This window comes from Cervus canadensis, chromosome 12 (genome assembly GCF_019320065.1).
Source record: "Cervus canadensis isolate Bull #8, Minnesota chromosome 12, ASM1932006v1, whole genome shotgun sequence".
Classification (NCBI taxonomy): Eukaryota; Metazoa; Chordata; class Mammalia; order Artiodactyla; family Cervidae; genus Cervus; species Cervus canadensis.
In genome coordinates this window covers 14,608,305-14,629,793 of record NC_057397.1, presented here as the reverse complement: position 1 = coordinate 14,629,793, position 21,489 = coordinate 14,608,305, and the positions used below count along the sequence as shown (strand labels likewise).

Below are 21,489 nucleotides of genomic sequence, written 5' to 3'. Positions count from 1 at the left end.
TGTATCCTTGGCAAGCTTAGCACATAGTAGATACTTAAAAGTTATTACTGATTGCAGTGGGTTCAATGGTGGCCCCAAAAAGATACAGTTCAATTCAGTTCAGCAGCTTAGTCGTGTCCGACTCTGCGAGCCCATGGACTGCAGCACGTCAAACCTCCCTGTCCATCACCAACTCCCGAAGATTACTCAAACTCATGTCCATTGAGTCGGTGATGCCATCCAACCATCTCATCCTCAGTCGTCCCCTTCTCTTCTCGCCTTCAATCTTTCCCAGCATCAGGGTTTTTTCCAATGAGTCAGTTATTTGCATCAGGTGGTCAAAGTATTGGAGTTTCAGCTTCAACATCAGTCCTTCCAATGAACATCCAGGACTGATTTCCTGGAAACCCTGAATATGACTGTATCTGGGCAAAGGGTTTTTGCAGATATAAGTAAAGCATCTTGAGTGAAGAACATCCTGGACTATATCCAATGATGTGTCCTTGTAAGAGACAGAAGACCCAGGACACAGAGGTGAAGTTCACGTGAAATGAAAACCAAGACCGTAGTTACGCAGCCACAAGTCAAGGAGGGTCAGAACCACAGAAGTTTAGGAAGAGACAAGGGAGGTTTCTTCCCCAGAGCCTATGGAGTGACTATAACTCTGCTGACACTTTGACCTTGACCTCCTGGTCTAGAATTGTCAGAGAATAAATTTTTGTTGCTCTGAGTCATCAAATTTGTGGTCATTTGTTGCCACAGTCCTAGGAAATGAATACACTCGTCCTGTTGGCTTCATGTAATCATGCAAACTTGGTATTACTTGATCTAGTGATCTCCAGACTTAAGCTCTGGAAAGCCCTCCATGGCCCCTATGATGCAGTTTTCTATTTAGAGCAAATTTTAGTATTCTTTGTGATTTAAATATTCTGCAGCTTAAAAAAAAAAACTAAATTAGGGGATTCCCTGGTGGTCCAGTGGTTAGGACTCAGCACTTTTACTGCTGTGGGCCTGGGTTCTATCCCTGGTCCGGGAACTAAGATCCTGTAAGCCCCACACTTGCTCAAAAAATAATAACAGTAATTAATTTAAAAAGTCTAATCAACCAACCCTAAATCTTAACCAATTCTAAAAGCTAACACTGAAGATCAGAGAAATTAAGTAACTTGCCCAACTTGCCCTGCAAACTAGAGGCAGACTCGTGGTCAGCACCACCGCCTTCTTCCTAACCTCTGCAGGGCTCTTCCTGTTCCTCAAGGAGCCACCAGTACATCAATGTCCTTGGGAGACCGAGAGGAAGGTATCAGCAACACTCCCGTTACAGTGAATGGCAAGGCAAAGATGCCCTTGGCTATCAGCGCCACTGTCCAAGGTTCAACTGTAGGTTCCACTGTGACAAGTGGAAACAAAGAAAGAAAATGGAAAAAGAAAAAGGAGAATTCTAACAGTGGGAGTTCCTGGCCATCCACAGGAGATGTAAGGAAAGCATCCATGGTATCAGCACCTATGAGGATTGAACATTCTTCCTCCATAGACTGTGCAGTCAATTCAGCCTGCAGTCACTTTGGAGTCAGACAAAAGTGAATTCCCACTGTAGCTCTGTCACTTACATCTGAGTGACCTTGATCCAAATTAACTTCTCGGAGCCTCAGGGTCCTCTGAGGAAGTTATCTGCAGGATGGTTGCAGACTTACATGAGGGTTTCAAGAATTAAATGAAATGACACAGCCTAGGGATATAATGCAGATTCTGGAGCCAAGCTAGTAGACCCTTGTCTCTGTGACAGCAGCTGTGGGTTTTGGACAATTAATTACCTCTTTGTGCCTTGGTTTTCTCATCTATAAAATGGGGACATGCTACCTGCCTCCATAGATCTTTTGTAGGTTAGAATAAGCTAATAGCTATTAAGAACTTAAACAGAGCCTGGCAGAACAGTGCCATATGAGCATTTGTTAAATTAAAACTTAGTATGAAAAGGTACCTATGGAAGGAAGGGCAGTTTCTCACCTTCTCCCAAGAAGGGACTCCTCAGTGACTTAGGATTTGGTAAAAAGACAGTATTCTGATTGCATAAAAGGCATTAATGCCAGTTTTAGCAAGAAGAAAGCTTGTTTTTCTGACAGATGCTCCACTCTGAGAGTCTGGAAGCTTCCTCTCTGCCTGACTCAGCGTGGACAGAAAGAGAGTTTGATGAGAGACATAAAAGTCTGAGGGTTCGGTGATTGACTGGCAATGAGAATGTGTTCTTTCTGATGATGAATTATCATCCGCCCATCTTTCCAACACCATGGGCATGAGTGGGGAGCATACACACATTTGGCCCCTGGCACAGTACAAATGGTAAGCAATTCTCCCCCAGTGATGCAATTTGGGTGACTCCAGGCCTGGGATCAGGCATTCCTGGACTGACCACAGGGCTTGCTGACTCGGATCTAATACCTATGACACTGGTCTGCAAGCATCTAGCTCATGTCAGCTGATCACTGAGCACTCTCATTCTTCCTAATGAAAATAACAGTATCAATAAATACCAAGTATGTATCCAGCCCTCTGCTGCTAGGCACTGGAACACAGAGATGATGAGCTCATGGGGAAACGAGATTAACAAATAGAACATTGCAAGTCCCATTATGTGGGCTCACGGGAGAGACATTTCCGCTAACCAGGGAGTGAGTGTAGGACAATTACAGGGCCCTTGATCTGTGCTAAACATGACTCCAAGTATTTCCATATATTAACTCATTCCACCGTTACAGCCACTCAATAGGGTAGGTGGTTTGGCTTCAATTTACAGTCAGGGAAAATGAAGAACAAAGAGGTTAAACCACTTGCCTAAAGTCACACAGCTAGTAAGGGTAGAATCAATGTGCATCCAGGTAGGGGGGCTCCAGAACCTGTGCTCTTGGCCTCCCAGACAGGGCTGAGGTGTCCCTGGTCAGTGGCCCATCACATTTCACCTTTGGGTTCTCAATTCCCTCCACATTAGAAAAGACAGTGGGATCTGCCTAGGATGCCAACCCTGGACTCCTGCCAGGAAAGAACCCATCTTACCCTCAGGGCCCTGCTGCTCAAGGTTATTGCTGTGGATGACAAATGTCTCCTGTCATTCAGTAAATAAAGGATTTTGCAGCCAGTAGCCACTGCAGCAGCTTTCAACTGGCACACTCGGAGGGGATTCAGGATGGAGAAAAGCAGGATACCGGCCCTAGATGGCCAAGGGGCCTATGAAAGGAATGAGTTCAACAAGCCCAGACTCTTGCATCTTCCCCGTACACAGAAAAAATGCTAAATTCGTTAACTTGAGAGGTCTGGTTTCCTTTAATTAATAGCAATTTTTTGATGTTCCAGTCACCTGTTTTTTATTGCCAAACTCTTCTGGACCCTGGCTCCTCCTTCACCTCTTTGGAGCAGTCCCTCAGAGCGATCTGAGAGGCTGTATATCAGACTTCAGCCTCAGAAAAATCCACTGAATAAAACACAATTCTCCACTTTTAGATTGTGCTTTTTAGCCGACGTTGCTATATATAGGGTGACATTTCAAGGACACAATTTGATGGAGTACACATTTGATAGAATGTGATAGAATGACTCACATTCTAAAAAGATCAGACTGGTTAAGGCCCATTATAATCAGGCCTTGTACCTGACCTCACATCCTATAATCTCCCCAACCCTGGAAATGGGTATTCATGTCTCCATTTCACAAATAAGGAGCACAGAGGATTAGAGAGGCCCAGTGGCCTATTTAATCACACTAGTTGTCGGTCCAGTGGTTAAGAATCTGCCCTCCAATGCAGGGGACGCTGCTGGTTTGACCCCTGGTCGGAGAACTGGGATCCCACGTGCTGCGTGGCAGCTAAGCCTGAGCACCACAAGAGAAGCCCGGCGCCTCAGTGAAGACCGGCGCAACGTAAATAAACAAGTAAATGCACAAGAAGATGAATCACACAACAAACCAGAGAACTCTAAACCTCATGCCTTTTTCATCGTGCCACATCAGCCATCTAACTCCTAGAGAAAAAGCCTGGAACCAGACAATTCAGAGCTTCTGTGGCTTAAAGGGCCAAAAAATTGAGGGTGAGGAATAATAAATAACCATGATGATAGTGGCAGGTAACATTTACTGAGTGCTCAGCATGCCATGCCGAACAATTACCTCATTTAATCTTCTTAACATCACCGTGACATAAGTTCTTTCTTATCCTTGTTTTACACATAAGGAAAATGAAGCTCAGGTGACAGATGATTTGTCCAGTTTGGATGTGGTACAGCAGCAATCAGACCCAGACGAGCCTGAATCCAGAGCCCATCCTCCCGATTCCTCTTGCCTTTGCAGCCAGCAATGAACCCATCCAGCAGTCCCAGCCATTCGGAGGGACTGGGGGTCCACGGGCACCCCGTGAGTCTCTGAGATTTGGCTTCTTGGGTTGCAGACGTAGGACCAATAAAACCTACCTACCAGGTGGTAGCGAAGAGCTATTGAATCAGGATCCCAGGGGGCCTGGGGGCTATGCCTTGTCGATGTATAAACTCCCCAGGATACTCTAAGAAGCGGTCAAGGTTGGGCTCCACCCGCTGGGCCCACGTAGGTCGTGGGGGCCTCTCACACTTTAACATGATATGGATGTAGCTTCTGGTTCATTGAGTCTGGAGCGGGCCCTGAGATTCTGCATTTCTACCCAGGCCTCCCCTCCCACCTTCCACCCCAAGGCTGGGGAACCACTTTGTCTCCCAAGACTGTAGGTCATGGTAATGAAATGGATTTTGTTTTACGTGCCAGGGAAGTCCCTGCAGACTTTTAAACAGGGGCGTGTTGTGATCTGTTCTACCACATGGGAGGGTCACTCTGGCTGCTGTGTAAAGAACAAAGTCCTGGGTGACGGGAGGGTAGTGGGCTGCCATGGAAGCAGGAGGCCCAGTGTCTGCAGTGGTCCAGAACAACATCAGAAGACTCCTCCACTCTCTTCCAAGCAGGAATGGAGGAAGAAGCAAGCACAGCACCCATGCCTAGCCCAGGAGGCCACCAATGTGTAGGTGTGGATGTTACTGAGCCCGGGGAGGGGGGGAGCAGAGCGCATGCGCTCTAGTGGCCCTTCCTGCTTCTTGCCTTGGCTGCCTCTCTAGAGGAAGATGCTTCTTAGGGTGCAGGGTAAAGAGCTTTCTCGCTCGGTTTCTGAAGGGCCCAGTCCCAGAATGACACACCCTCTGGGAAGACCCAATAGGCAGGTTGGAGGGTGGGAGGGATATTTTCCAGAAGGCTGCCTGGACCCAGCCCAGAGTCTGGCACCCTGACCAGTTCAGTTCAGTTCAGTCACTCAGTCATGCCCGACTCTTTGCGACCCCATGGACTGCACCACGCCAGGTCTCCCTGTCCATCACCAACTCCCAGAGCCTACTCAAACTCATGTCCATCGAGGCGGTGATGCCATCCAGCCATCTCATCCTCTGTCATCCCCTTCTCCACCTGCCCCCAATCCCTCCCAGCATCAGGGTCTTTTCCAATGAGTCAACTCTTCGCAGGAGGTGGCCAAAGTACTGGAGTTTCAGCTTCAGCATCAGTCCTTCCAACGAATATTCAGGACTGATTTCCTTTAGGATGGACTGCTTGGCCCTTCCAAAAGGTCCAAAAGTCCCCGAGGCCCCTTCTTTGGGGTGCTCAGATGGAAGTTCAGAGCAAAAGGGTTTTGTTTCCAGAGGAGTGGCCTTGAGGGTTTGATAAAAGACTCACCTCTCCAGGCTCTGCGTTTTCCTCTCTGCCGATGAGTCACGCTGCTCGATAATGACAAACACAGGCAATTAAGATAAAAAGAATGACACAGGTGATGCAGCGGACATGGACACCCATCCGGCAGGTCTCAGAGGCCCCACGGGGGCAGGGGACTCATTCGGAAAAGGGGGATGATTGCACTAAGGGATCCACTGGAGACATTGTTTTTTCTCGTCCTGGTTATAGAACTGCTTCTTTCCATGGCATCTGCCTGAGTCTGGCAGGTCCTGGCCTTATTCACAGGGAAGGGAGGCCATAGTCCAGAATCAAGACAGGATGAATACGGATGTGTGTGACTCTTCCTTTGACTGTGGTAGAAAAGGCAGTGCCCTTCCCCACAGAGAGCTGGTCTAGGCCTTACTTCCCCCCCACCCCAAAATCCACCACCAAAATGAATTTGGACACTGAGATGTTTATGTGTAAAATAAGAAGATTCTGGGACTTATTTTGAAAATTCTGCTCCCCACTCTAAAATCACTAGGAGCCAATAGACGAAATGAGATTGGCAAAATGTTGACAATCGTTCAACTGAGTGAAGGATGCATGGATCCATGAAACCATGCTCTCTACTTTGGGATGCACTGGGTCACGTCTAAGCTGAAGCAACTTGAAGTTAATATGCCTCTTCCATCTCTCGCTTCCTCAGCAGCAGCCACCCCACAGGCTGTATATTCCAGATGGTGTTAATGCCATGTACAAAACTTAAGAGAACTCACCATCTGCTTTGCCCTTTAGCAGAGCGAGAGATGAACTGTGATTGTATTAAGCCACTGTGATCTTTGCAGCTTCTTTTGTTGTCTACCCTGGTCTAGCCCAACACACAGTGTGAAGCCCTTGAGGCCACACTGACTCTTTGCGACCCCAGGGACTGTAGCCTCCTCTGTCCATAGGACAGGCTTCCCTGTCCATGAGATTTCCCAGGCAAGAATACTGGAGTGGGTTGCCATTCTCTTCTCTAGGGGATCTTCCTAGCCCAGGGATTGAACCCAGGTCTTCCACACTGCAGGCAGATTCCTTACCATCTGGGCCACCAGGGAAACCCCATGTTTAGTTCAGTTGGTCAGTCATGTCCAACTCCTAGTAACCCCATGGATTGCAGCACGCCAGGCCTCCCTGCCCATCACCAACTCCCAAAGCTTACTCAAACTCAAGTCCATCGAGTCAGTGATGCCATCCAACCTTCTCATCCTCTGTTGTCCCCTTCTCCTCCTGCCTTCAATCTTTCCCAGCATCAGGGTCTTTTCCAATGAGTCAGTTCTTCGCATCAGGTGGCCAAAGTATTGGAGTTTCAGCTTCAGTATCAGTCCTTCCAATGAATATTCAGGACTGATTTCCTTTAAGATTGACCCCATAAAGAATAAATCTATTGCTTTTTCCCAACTCCCTTCCAAGTTATACAAACTTCCTTAGTTTTATTTCTTTTTATTTTCCTGTACCATCTCAAATCCCTCTGCTATGCCAGTGGCCATCTATGAATACCTTTGGTCTTCATGCTGTTCTCTAAGCCAGCACCCAGGATTGATGATGACCCCCACATGGACTGACTTTCAGTAGAATGGGACCACTTACAGGAATATGCACTCAGGTCACATCAGGTGTGTGTGCGAGAGGGAGGTCAGATCTTATTGCTAATACATATGGAGTTTCCAGTGAACCAAAACCCTCAGCACAGGGACTCCCCTGGTGGCCCAGTGGCTAAGACCATGCTCCCAACGCAGCTGGCCCGGGTTCAGCCCCTGGGCAGGGAATGAGCTGTCACATGTCGCAGTTAAGATCCCACAGGCCGCAATGAAGGCCAAAGATCCCACGTGCCACAACTGAGACCCAGGACAGCCAAACAAATAAAATAAATAAAAATAAATATTTTTTTTAAAGCCTAAGTATATATCTTTACTTTGCCAACAAAGGTCCGTCTAGTCGAGGCTATGATTTTTCCAGTAGTCATGTATGGATGTGAAAGTTGGACCATAAAGAAAGCTGAGCACCGAAGAACTGATGCTTTTGAGCTGTGGTGTTGAAGAAGACTCTTGAGAGTCCCTTGGACTGCAAGGAGATCCAACCAGTCCATCCTAAAGGAGATCAGTCGTGGGTGTTCATTGGAAGGACTGATGCTGAAGCTGAAACTCCAATACTTTGGCCACCTGATGAGAAGAGCTGACTCATTTGAAAAGACCCTGATGCTGGGAAAGATTGAGGGTGGGAGGAGAAGGGGACGACAGAGGATGAGATGGTTGGATGGCATTACTGACTCAATGGACATGGGTTTGGGTAAACTCCGGGAGTTAGTGATGGACAGGGAGGCCTGGCGTGGTGCAGTCCATGGGGTCGCAAAGAGTCGGACATGAATGAGCAACTGAACTGAACTGAACTGAAGTCTATACCATCATGCCTCTGTGAAACCTATCTTATTGTACACTTTTTGTAAAACTGGCTTTTAATGGAGACCAAGAGGCTTTGCCCCATTTCCTCCTAAGCTGCCATGCCAGCCTCTCGACAGCTGTCACTCAGCAGAAGAGAATAGGACGAACTGGGAGGAAGAGTCAGGAAGTATTGCAGAGAGTCCCCAGTCCTATGTTTCTTACACACAGTAGTCCCAGGTTCCTGGAGGGATTCTGAGAAATGAGTTCAGTGGGAGCTGTAGTTATAGGGACTGTTTTTTCTGAGCTGAAAATCAAGATACACATCAGATCAAAAATGTGATGCCACTCATGTGCGGGGCAGGCTTGGAGACTAATATGGAGGCTGACTTCAGGGAATTTTAGGAATATTGGGGGGTCCTTTGGTTAAGAGGAAAGGACTCTTGGTCACAAGGGTTGCCCAGGCTACCTGGAGCGTACAATTATAATAGATCCTGTCACTCAGAGGCGTCAGAGAAGGGGGTTTCTAAACTGCCATCATAGGGGCTGTAAGAGGGCTGAAGGGGCCACTGGGTAGGGGCCACTGGGTATGACCCACAGGTAGAGAGCAAAGGCATTGGCCTCTGGGGCCAAGTAGGCCTGCATTCAAGTCCTGGGTCGACCCTTATCCACCATGTAAGCCTCAGGCACGTCCCTAAATTTCTCTGAACCACAGTCTCTTTACTGAATTCCATTTGAATGGTGGCACCTATTTAAGGATTGGCATGAGGATTAAAATGTGAAGGTTTATAGAAACCTCTTAAGAGGTGTTGGAGCTGAAAGAACCATTTCTCATTCTTTCTATTCCCACCAGGTACTAGGGTGCTTCTCCCACTAGGTACTAGGTACTTCTCTCTTTAGGTACTAAGATGCTTCTCGACCTTTTGGCTAAGATCAGGTATAGTATGGAGGCTTTCCAGGTGGAGCAGTGGCAAAGAACCCATCTGCCAATGCAGGAGACTCAAGAGGTGCAGGTTCGATCCCTGTGTTGGGAAGATGACCTAGATTTGGACATGGCAACCCACTCCAGAATTCTTGCCTGAAAAATTCCATGGACAGAGCAGCCTGGTGGACCACAGTTCATGGGGTAACAAAGGGTTGGACACAACTGAGCAACTGAGCACACCAGTGGGTACTGGGTACTTCTCTCTCTAAGGACTAAGTTGCTTCTCCCTCTTGGTACTAGGTACTTCTCTCTCTAGATACCAGGTTGATTCTCCTGCTGCTGCTAAGTCGCTTCAGTCCTGTCTGACTCTGTGCGACCCCCTAGATGGCAGCCCACCAGGCTCCTCCGTCCATGGGATTCTCCAGGCGAGAGTCCTGGAGTGGGGTGCCATTGCCTTCTTCAGTTGATTCTCCTACTAGGTACCTATTCCCACTAGATAACAGAAGGAACTATCTGCGGAAATGAAAATTTTCACTTTATTTAAATGTCACAATCTTTAGCAATGCAGACTGCCTTGCAGCAGTGGTTCACACGGCATACTAGAACACGGATATATCATCCATATCCGTACTCTAAGCAGGGTTTTTTTTAAATCCCAATGCTTGGGCCTACCTGCAGGGAACTCTGATTCAAGCGGTCAGAGCAGCTATCATGCACCACTGGGTTTGGGAACCATAGCCCCAGTGCTTTCTATGTCCCATGAAAGGGCGCTCACCCACAGAGCACTCACGGGTCAAGCAAGGAACTCTCTCCAGCAGACAGCTGAGAAGGTAGTACAGGTAACACGTGCCCTGATCTCAACTTTATCTTGCACAGGAAATGGAAAAAATCTTGTTGAAAAATCCGTTTGCTGATATATGTCTCTTGGAATTCTAAACCTTGCACACCAGCCTGATTGAAGTAGTTTTTTTTTTTTTAATTAATTAAGAGACTGGCAAATAAATAAAGGAATTATCTCTGTTCTCTGGCCAAAACTTTTCCTAAAACACCTGCAGGGGAGGGAAGGCAGTTTAAAGCATGAAGACTCAAAGTGCAAGGAACAGTGTCAGAAGCCAGACAGGTCCAGCAGGAGAAAGAGAAGCGAAAATTCGGTATTAACTCTGCTCCATAGACTAATGTGACCCAGTATTCATCAGTCTTTCCCAGCATTCCCAACATGACAACAGAACTGCTCTTCCCATGAGGAAACAGGAGTAAAGCAGTAGAGAGAAGGAAGGTCTGCCTTCAGCACTCTCATGGAAGATGAACATGTTGATGGAATTTTACATGTCTTTGAGCCAAAGCAGGAAGGTTAGGAGCATCTGTGGAATATTCCAGAAATCATACTAGCCCCATAAATCCCAGGGCAAACCCTTATATCCTTTTAATTTTTTATGTGCTCCTTCAGTCTTTATTTAAGCAGCCAACACTTAGATGTCCCAGGCACAAAATGGGTGTTCCAAGTACCTGAAGTAGAAAAAGGAATTGGCTTCCTCTGTTGCATCCCAGGTGGTGCTAGTGGTAAAGAACCTGCCTGCCAGTGCAGGAGACAAAAGATGCAGGTTCGATCCTTGGGTCCGGAAGATCCTCTGGGGCAAGGCCCGGCAACCCATTCCAGTATTCTTGCCTGGAGAATCCCATGGACAGAGGAGCCAGACGGGCTGCAGTCCAGTGGGTCTCAAAGAGCCGGACACAACTAAAGTGACTCAGCACGCATGCATGATGCTTAAAAAAAAATTCCTCAGACACCATTATATTAAGGGGAAGCAGAGCTGTCCTCTCTTTCAAACAATCGTCTTCAGGCTTCAAACCACCTGAGACCCAGCCTCAGCCCTGTCTGATCCCCACTTTTCTCCCAGTTCACGCCATGACCTGGGCATGTCACTCGACTTCCCTGTACCAAGATTTCTCTCTAATTAAGTTGATGGCAGTTGTTCAACCTGCCTCCCAGGATTGCAGTAAGAATCGAGTTTGCACAAACTCAGGATGGTGACTTATGAGGCTCTGTCTGCACCCATGCAGATGGAGGCTACAGAGAATGGTAGAGGAAGTGAGGAAGTGGGGGTCTGCCCTGCCCTCCACCCCAAAGGGCGGTGATGGGGGAGGAGGAGCTGGTCCTGCTGCTGCTGATGGTGCTAAAGTCACAGACGACCACAGCCAAGACGACGACCCTTGTCATCTCTGAGTATAGCCTCTGTACACAGGCTGAGCAGCAACCAGGTAGAAAAGGGAAAGACAGGGGCAGACAGCAGTTTCTCCTCCCCCGGAAGTCCACCTTGGTTGAGTGCATAATCCTACCCAAGGAAACTCACGTGATTTAATCTTTTTTTGCAATTTCTTTCCACCATTTTCTCTTGGTTTACTTTAAGGATGAGTGTTCCATGGAAGGTGTCAAAAAAAAATCAGATTAGAATGGGTGGTGTTGACTGCCACTGTTAAGCAAGAATCCACGCAGCAATGTTGAGAGCCCGCCTTTCTGCCCAGGTGCTCAGCAAACCAGTACAGATGGGATCTGACACGTATACCAGGTGCTTCCTCTGGACGCACAGGAAAAGCGGGGTACCCCTCCCTCGGGGATACTCTCCCAAGATGTTGCAGCAATCTTTATGAGCCAGAGAGCAGAGGAGGGAGGAGGGCAACTAATATTTGCTGAGTGCTAACCAGGTAATCCTCCCAATTATCCTCTGCAATAAAAATCATTATCCCCATTTTACAGATGAGACAACTTGAGGTCGTAGAGATAAAGTGACTTGTCCAAGATCACGTGGCTAATAAGCAGAGGAACTGAGCTTGAGAAAAGCCTGGCTCAAAGTGTTGTATGCTAAGTGCTATGGGAAATGAGAAATAAATATTCCAGGGTTAATATGCTCTTTAAGGAACTTTCAGTCCAGTGAGGGAGACAAACAGGTGCAACTGACATAAAATATAAAATGGAATACAATAAGTGGTAACACACAAGTAAATGGACTTTAAGAGCCCAGATGAAGGAACAACGAATACTGACCCCAGATCCAGATGGCATCTGAAGGGGACCATGAAACATGGGAAGAACCACAGCAGGGGGAGAAGAGGGGGTGAAGAAGAGAGGGGCAGGGGGGAGAAAGACTAGCCCCAGTAAAGGCTTAGGGTCTGAGAGCTCCTGCCAGGCTGCCCCAAGTCACAGGGGCAGACACCATGTGACTTTCCTGCTTCCAGTTCCTTTCCTTCCAGGGTAGGATCCAGGCAAGGCTCACCAGGGCCTTCAGAAACTGCACTCCTGCCCAAAACATGGATTGCCATGGTCTTGTCGGGGTTCCCTGGTGACTTGGTTGGTAAAGAATCTGCATGCAATGCAGGGGACCTGGGTTTGATCCCTGGGTTGGGAAGATCCCCTGGAGAAGAGAAAGGCTACCCCCTCCAGTATTCTGGCCTGGAGAATTCCATGGACTGTCCGACTCGCAAAGTGGCTTTCACTTCACTTCACTGTCGGTCTCCCCGATGTCCTGCTCCCTCTTTCAGGCTGCACTCACTCTCGTTGGGGCTCACTCTCCACTCTCACCACCATCCAGCTCTTACTCTGGCAGGCCGCCTCCTAACCAATTTGAGGGCTGGACGTGGTACCCTCACCCTAGGCAGATCAGTCTCCCTTCCGACGGGCTCCTGTCAAGCCTTCGTTCCCATGGCACTAACCCAACTACACGGCACTCATCAGTCTGTCTTTATCTCCCGCGAGGCGGTGCGCCTCATGAGAACAGGGCTCTTATTTAGTTTCCCAGACTATAACACAGCTCCTGGCACATAGAAGATGATAAGCAAATAAAGTAGAATGGCAGGCTGAACCAATGAAACGACAATGAGAAGAGACAAGAAATGAGGAGAGAAAGGAAATGGGGGGCCAGATTTTGAGTTAGAGAAAGGTTTTTATGCGAGGTTAATTTGTTCCACTTTTATCATGTGGCCAGTGGGGAAGGACTGATGGGTTTTGGAGAGAGAAGCAATACATCCTGTGCATCGGGGTATAGCATGACTACAGGGCTGGGGGCAGGGAAAGTCTTTAGGAAGCTTTTGTGATGGCTCAGACAAGAAATGAGAAGGTGGACATATGACTCATTTGAAGAAGCCTTTTAAAAACTGCAACCATACCAAGGGGGAAAGAGGGGTGGGATGAACTGGGAGATTGGGACTGGCTTGTATGCATTGTGGATATCATGTATACAATTGATAGGGCTTCTCTGGTTCTCAGTGATAAAGAATCCACCTGCAATGCAGGAGTTGCAGGAGACACAGGTTCGATCCCTGGGTCTGGAAGATCTCCCGGAGGAGGGCATGAAACCCACTTCAATGTTCTTGCCTGGAGAATCCCATGGACAGAGGAGCCTGGCAGGCTACAGTCCATAGGGTCGCAAAGAGTCGGACACGACTGAAGAGATTTAGCCCACACGCGTCCACAGGCATAAAATAGGGTACTAATAAGAACAGATTCAATAGCACAGGGAACTCTACCCAGTGCTGTGTGGTGGCCTAAATAAGAAGAAAATCCTAGGAAGAAGGGATATATGTGTAAACACAGCTGATTCACTTTGCTTACAGCAGAAACTAACAGCATTATAAAACAACTGTACTCCAATAAAAAATTTAAAAAAATCAAAAACCGCGGAAACCAGAGGGCACAGAGCACATTCAGGCTCCAGCTAAAGTGGCCAAGAGCTGCCCTTGAGGGCTGGCAGGACTCCATGACACCAGACAAGACTGCTGTGGACAAGTCTGGGGAGGGGTGAGAAATCGCCATGTGTACACCAGAGCTCTTAAGAAATATCACATGAATAAGTGGAAGACTTGGCAAGCACTTCCCTGGGAAACCGCCTATTACATGACTAAGGCCCTGAGAAATCTCTGTTGATGGCCTGGCAGAACCTTTGCCGGCCGAATCTCTCACTGAAAACCTCAGAGGGCTTCTGGGAGCCTGTGGATTATGGGCTGTGGGAATCTCGGGTCATAAAACTTTCGCCCAGCTGCTCGAGTGCCCAGCCGGGCAATTAAGGAGGATGCTTTCAAGCGGATCAAAAGACTCTAGTGAGGTGATCTCAGGAAGCTTCCTGCCCTCCCTGTGAGGAAGGCAGGAGTCAGGACTCATTATCCTCATTTTACAGATGAGAAAAGTAGGTTCCCTGGTGACTAAGTCCCTTGCCTGAAGTCAAACAACCAGCAAAGGGTGGAACCCAAAATAAGCATCACAGTCACCCAATTCCCAGGACATCATTACTCCAGAGCCTTCCATTCCTTGGAAGCTGGATTGCTCCTTGGGAAGTCTGGAACCACGTTTGGGATGTTAGGACCTGAAGTGGTCCACAGGGGCTTTTCCAAACGTCTAGCACCTGCGGACACTTCCATGCACACACAGTGACTTGGCATCTGCTGTTTGCAATGCTGAGATGCCTTGATAGTACACCCAGGCCCCCAACCTAACAATAACAACCCAATTACTCCTTGGCCAACCAATATGCAAGCCATTTAAGAGGACACACTTGATCTTAGCAGTCATCTTAGAGAACTTCTCAAGTTCATAAAGTCATACCTGATTTCAGATCCCAGTTCTGCACTTGCTCTTCCCAGGACCTAGGCAAGTTACTGAACCTAAGCCCCACTTACCGCATCTAGGAACTAGAGATATTTAGAATAGCTCTCTAACTGGGATATTGTGAGGAGTCAGTAAAGTCAGGAACATAAAAAGCCCAGCAGAAAGCCCAGCATGGAGTAATGATTCAATAAATGTTAGCAATTATGACTAGCTTTGTTCAAATGAGTGATCTGAGTTTGAAAAGTAACTCTCTGTTCTCTGTCTGTTCACAGTCTGGCTATTAAAGAGTTAAGTTCAAATCTTAGTATTTGACCAGCTCCTTCCCTTCCGGACAAGGAAGTTTATTTTTGCCCTTAATAATCTCAGCTACTTGCCATGTTTTAAACAACAGGTGACTCATTACTCTTCATTCAGAGGATACCTGTTAGAGCAAGAATGCTGTGTCTGGCTGGTCAGGGCCTCAGAATTCTCTCTGGGGTCCTGCTTTGTCTTTTTCACCTGGTCATCAACAAGTCCAGTGTCCTACCAATTCAAGGCAGCTGATAAGAAGAGGCCAGAGGCTGGGATTCTGATGCAAGATGGTACAGGTAGCTGTGGTCCCTAACTCCAAGAGCATCTTCACCCGGGTCAATTTTATAGTGTCTCCTGACCTGGAAGATAGTCTCTCCATATGAACCCTGGTTATTTAATGCACTTGAAAAGGCAACTCCTTTTATAGGCTCTTGTTCTTCTTGAATATTATGGTTACACTTCATACATGCCAGTGTCCCACCCTCACCTCATCAGCCCATCCCACAGGTCATCAGCAGTTTGGTGACAGTTCCCATAAACTCCTCTCCTTTCTTACCCCAAATCCCTACATCTCTTGGTCTAAGATCTTTCTACGCCACAGTAGTGCATTCATCCCTCTCTGGGGGCAAGCCAGGGAGATAATGCCTCCATGAGTGACCCTCAACTAATACAGAACAAGAACTAGTAGATAAATACCTCAGTTAGCTTATCCCTCAGTGGGGCAATTTCGAGATCAGCCAATACTGCCGCTTAATGGGCCCGCAGCACAATTCAGTCCCAGGTGCACACGGTGACAACTGACTCATTTGCACACCTTCACTAGCTTCCTCCTTTCCCTGGATCAGTTCCTCACTCTCCAAATGAAGCTTCCTCAGATCACCTCCATTTTGACTGCTGGTACTCAAAATCTCTGCCTGGGGTCTGCTTTTGGGAGAACCCAAACTAAGACAGGTTCTTCAAAGAAAGTTGCAGTTATACTAAACAAGCACAAACCATTTTACATTAGGCAGACACGGCACTGTGAAATATAATAAAGAACAAGTCTAAAATGAATAAAACCCCTGGTTACAAAGTCTCTGTCTCAGCAGACTCCTGTAACACTGTTCTTCTTGCTCAGACGCCCAGTCATCTCTGACTTTTTGCAACCCCATGGACTGCAGCACACCAGGTTTCCCTGTCCCTCACCATCTCCTGGAGTCTGCCCAAGTTCATATCCATTAAATCAATGATGCCCTCCAACCATCTCATTCTCTGCCCCCTTCTCCTCCTGCCCTCAATCTTTCCCAGCATCAGGGTCTTTTCTGATGAGTTGGCTCTTCGCATCAGGTGGCCAAAGTATTGGAGTTTCAGCTTCAGCATCAGTCCTTCCAATGAGTATTCAGGGTTGGTTTCCTTTAGGACTGACTGGTTTGATCTCCTTACTGTCCAAGGGACTCTCAAGAGTCTTCTCCAGCACCATAGTTTGAAAGCATCAGTTCCTTGGTGCTGACTACCAGTTAACTCCAGGTCAGGGCCTCGTTCACTAGTCATGCCAGCCTCAACCGTGAATATGATGTGAGTGCTTCCAGAGTCTGTAGCCAGCCAGTGCTGAGCTCTCAGGAATAAATGAATTAGAGTCTCCAAGACCAAGAGGATCAGCTTGAGTGCAATGGCTCAGAAGTTTCTCAGTAGCCTCTTTACATCTTGGAACTTGACTCAGAAACTGAGAGCATAGAGGTTAAAACCAAAGAAAACAAAAATTAGAATTAGTCCATTTAAATCTCTGTGTCTATTGAGAGCAAGGTGGCTTAATCTTACAGGCCAGGTACAAACAGAGATGGGCATTTTCCCCGGACCATCAGGGAACACAGTGAGACGCTAGACAGAGACAGTAGCCCTGACACAGACACCAGTCACCCCAGCCTTGGCAAGAGCCTCCAAAAGTTGGCGTAGACATCGGAGCAGAAAGCTGGAGCTGAAGAAGGGAAAAGTAAACACTATACAGGAGCCAGAAGGACAGAGCCCACAGGGACACACGAGCCATCCCCTGGGACTTCCAGGAATAACTGAGGTGAGAGTCTTGGCAAGGACTCCAAGGCCATGGTGGAAGAGACCAGCATCAGGTGAGCATGGATAAATAAATATATATATATGTGTATTGATAATGATAAAGGTGATGGATGTGATGGATATGGTGACCCTGACTCTTGCCCGAACATGTGATCCCTGGGGGCTTCGGAATATAAAATCATGTTTTTCCTAATGGTATTGTAAGTCCCTATAGTACAGAAACTCATCTCACCTTCTAGTATGTTGTTAAACACTCAAAGCTGGGTGAAGAATATAGATTAAGAGAAAGACACAATTTTCTTTTCTATTTAATGAAGAAGTGAAAGTGTTAGTCGCTTAGTCACATCTGACTCTTTGCAACCCCATGGACTGCAGCCCGCCAGCCTCCTCTGTCCTTGGAATTCACTGGACAGAGGCAAGACACTGGAGTGTGTAGCCTTTCCCTTCTCCAGGGGATCTTCCCAAGATCCAGAGATCGAACCCAGGTCTCCCACATTGTAGAAAGATTCTTTACTATCTGAGCCACCAGGGAAGTCCCTGTTTAATGAGCTTAATACAAAAAGTTTAAGCTTCATCCCTTTGCCCTTGTCCCTTGGTTAGAGGCTGCTTTTTTGCTGGGTCTGCTGAGGACAGAAGCCTTTGTATTCAGTGCTTCACACTGGCCTACTCATCATCACACAACAGCCAGACCCCTCAAATTGGAAAGTACAATCTCAAAGCCCTCCCAGTTTGGCCCAGCTCTAAGAACAATCAACCCAGAAAACGTGGAATGGAGAAAGCATCTTTGCAGGCATGGACCATTTCCAAAATAATAAATGATGTTGTTATAAACCACAAAGTGTGGGGGTCTCTTGTTACACAGCAACAGGTAATTAACACACCCTCGCTGAAGGTCTGTGCCCCACACTTTAGATAACACCATTCTAAAGGGCCGACATTAAGTCACCATTCCAGTGGGGTGAGTGGGATAATGATGAAAAGCAGAGAGACAGAAAACTAGATGAAGTCAAAAGCCTCGTGTTCTGGTTCCAACTCTATCAAGACTCCCCAGCTGTGTGAGCTCCGTGAGATCATTTCCTCTTCTGTAAAGTGGAATTCATGATAAATACCCATCTGACGTCACACTGTCATTATTAGACTCAGATGAGAGAACCCAAGCAAAAACTTTGTAATATGTGAGATTATATCCCAAGTAAGGGGTTATAATCATCCTCATTATCAAAATCATCTTTATTGATGGGTGTTACAAAGTAAAGCTGGCAAAAGTTAAAATGGCTCAGTCAAAGTGAACAGAACCCACTCTGAGTATTTGGAACAAGGTGAAGATAACGTGGGAAATGGCTTACACGGGTGATGGAAAGGCTGGAAAACCCACCAAGAAGTAATGGGGCAACCAACGATTAATAATAGCAGGAAGTTCCTTAGCTGGAGGGACAGAGGGAGGCGGCAGGATCATAGGAACCCAAGGCCTGGGGTCACTTGATAAGAAGCTGGAACTATGGTGGGAGCCAGAGCCAAGAACGAAATGCAACCTCTGCCACGCACTCCTGAAGGCGGCGGGGAGAGGAAATGCCCCTTCCGATGTCTCCCTTCCCAGTGCCCTTCAATAATGGTCCAGTGCCTCCCATGTGCCAGACCCAGCCAGAAACCAGCTGACACAGGAGTGACAAGCAGATCTGGAGCCAGCAAGCCCTGGGCCAAAGAAGCAGCCTATTCAACCAGAAATGCGATAATGCACTGGAAGTGGAAGTAACATACTACAAAGTCCCAAAGACTCCGACTCCAAAAGAGCCTGGCAATTCATCTGGTGCAATCCCTCATTCTCCTTCAAAGAGGAAAATGACATGACTTGCCCCAAATCAGCTGGCTAGGGGAAGCCTGGAACCAGGGCCTCTGAATTCCCAGTTCATTGCTTTTCTTCACAGCATTAACTTTACCATAATGACTAGCAGAAGCACTTCAGCTTCACAACAGGAGGTATTCCAATAGTTGATTTCTGAGATGGCTATTTGAACCTGAGAACTCACTTTCCCCTGAAGCAAGGTTACCTTGGCCGACTGTGGTCCCAGTCTGGCTATTGAGCCCACAGCATGAGGAGAAAGGAGGGCTTCCCAGGTGGCTCAATGCTAAAGAACCCGTCTGACAATGCAGAAGACTCAAGAGACATGGGTTTGATCCCAGGGTTAGGAAGAGCCCTTCAAGTAAGAAATGGCAACCCGCTCCAGTATCCTTGCCTGGAGAATCCCACAGACAGAGGAGCCTGGCGGGCTGCAGTCCATGGGGTCACAGAGAGTCAGACACGACTGAGCGACTAAACACACACACACACACACACACACACAGGCTGATGAGCATCTTTCTTCCCAGGGCAGAAGAGAAGAGAGTCTCCCCCATGCCCTTGCTCTGCCATTCAAGGTGTGATGCGCCTGGGGACCCCTGCCACCCCTTACTGCTATTCCTCCCCACAGTGGCCATTCCCGTGGCTGCAGGGCCCGCAATGGAGTAAGAGCACATGGAAGGCTGAAAGCAGGTTCTTTTTTTTTTTTAACACCTTTGTACCCTCAGCACCCTTCCAGTAACCAGCCCAGCTCAGTCCTGTGACTGCCAGCATGCCCTCCCTAGAGGGGTCTGAAATAGCAACTTCAAAGAATAGGAATTATTATGAAATCATTTTATATCAGGAAAATGAAAAAAAAAAAAGTCTTTTGTTTTTCTACTGCAAGTGAAACAGAAACATCTGTGTGCACACACACAAAGTGCCCTTAGATGGTGAGGAGAGTTAGGGGAGATGCTGAGAGGTGGGGGCCTGTTATCTGTGAGATGAAGGCTCCATTCTCTGGGGCTGCAGTGGGTTCATTCTCCTGCGATTTGGGCAGAGATTTCTTTAACTGCTGCAAGGGTGCCCACACTAGATCTTCTGGTTTTGGACGTGCCTCCCGCAATTCGTGAGCTCCAATTTCAATAACCAACCACCCAAAAAGAAAGAAATTACCTATCCATCCAAAAACGAGAATGAGGGCAAATTCCCCAGGAACTTAAAATGCAACTTGGGTGCTAATGCAGAAATGGAAACCGAAATGCACTTTCTGCTCTGCAGGTCAAAACGCATAGACGTATTTCCTCAAAACTTGACCCTACCTCCCAGCTGCAGAGAACAGGAAATCCAAGTCTGTAGAGCTTTGCTGCATTCACACTTCAGTGGCCTCAGCCATGAAGCTTCCCTACCCTGCGGGGTGGAATTGACTGGTCCCCATCCCTCACCCCCATGCCCCTGTTTCTTTTCCCATCCCACTGGCTCAAGGGCACCAAATACAGTCCCACAAGTAGAGCACTGGCCAATTCAGGAGATGCTATTTCCATCAGCTGCGGTGTGAATGGCACCCCCCGGAGTTGTGCCACGCTTCTATTAGAACATCTTGCCAATGGCAGTGTGTTAAGACTGACACCTACAAGGCCACAAGCTTCTGGCTGAATTACAGTCATCTCTGGGACTCTAGCACCTAACACAGTACAGAGAATCTCAATGTAACCTTGAAGGGATTTCAGAAGCAATGAATTTGAGAGGAGAGTCAGCACCCCCACTTAGACAGGAAATAAGTAGTTATTTTAAATAGCAGTAGCATCCTAATTAGAGTATGGATTCTTCTTCAAATAACCTTGGATACTTTAAAGAGTAAATATAACAAGAGTGATTAAGATCTCTGGCTCTGAGATCAGAAGGATTTGGTTTTGAATCCTTGCTCCACAACTACTAAACCAAAGTTCTCTAAGCCTTAAGTTTCCTCATCTGTGAAGCTCTGTGGAGATCACGCCTTAGCCTAGTGTCTGATACACAGTAATGTGCAGTATGCCTTGGGTGTAATGATGAAGTAGATTGTTAATGGGAGGGTGGGAGGGAAGAGGACACTGAATCCGGAGAGATACAGCTTCAAATCTGACACCACTAACACTGTGACCTTAAGTTCCTTTCTTGGTCTCAATCTGCTCCTTTTTTAAGACCAAAGGTCATTAGAGGATGTCTCAGGTCCCTTCTCCAGTATCCCCTCCCTCTTCTCTCCTGATCCTTTTTTGCCGCTTTCCTTCATATCCTGCAGGTGGTGCTGCTGAGTTAAGAAGAAAACCTGTTTTTCTGCAGCTGGATTCCCAGCTGCCAAGTCTCTGCTTGAACAGTAGACTGGGAACTAGGGAAGTCACTTACTTGTTGCTGAAAATGCCCCGGGGCAGTAAACGAATCGTTCCGTTTCCTTTCTTGCCTACTTGGCCTCTCCTGGTGCCATGAAAGCTCTCTGGGTGTGGGGAGGCAGCCGGCCCTGAAATTCCAGGTCCAGTTCCACTACTTCCTGGCCAGTGACCTTGAGCAAAGGCATTTGCCCTCTGGAAGTCTCAATACGGACACCCCTGGAAACGGTGGGAAACATCGTTATATAGCGTTCATCAATTGAAGAGCCCAGTGCCTGGCCCATAGTAAATATTCAAGAAATTTATTTCCCTTTCCTTCCCCGCCTTTCACTCACTAAGGACTACG

At 47.4% G+C, this 21,489-nt stretch overlaps 1 non-coding gene across 1 annotated transcript; it reads left to right on the top strand.

Annotated features, from left to right (window-relative positions):
- The first annotated feature begins 942 nt into the window (after positions 1-942).
- TRNAK-UUU lies at positions 943-1,015 on the top strand. The gene has a single exon. It is a non-coding gene; the product is annotated as a tRNA-Lys (tRNA).
- Positions 1,016-21,489: the final 20,474 nt, after the last annotated feature.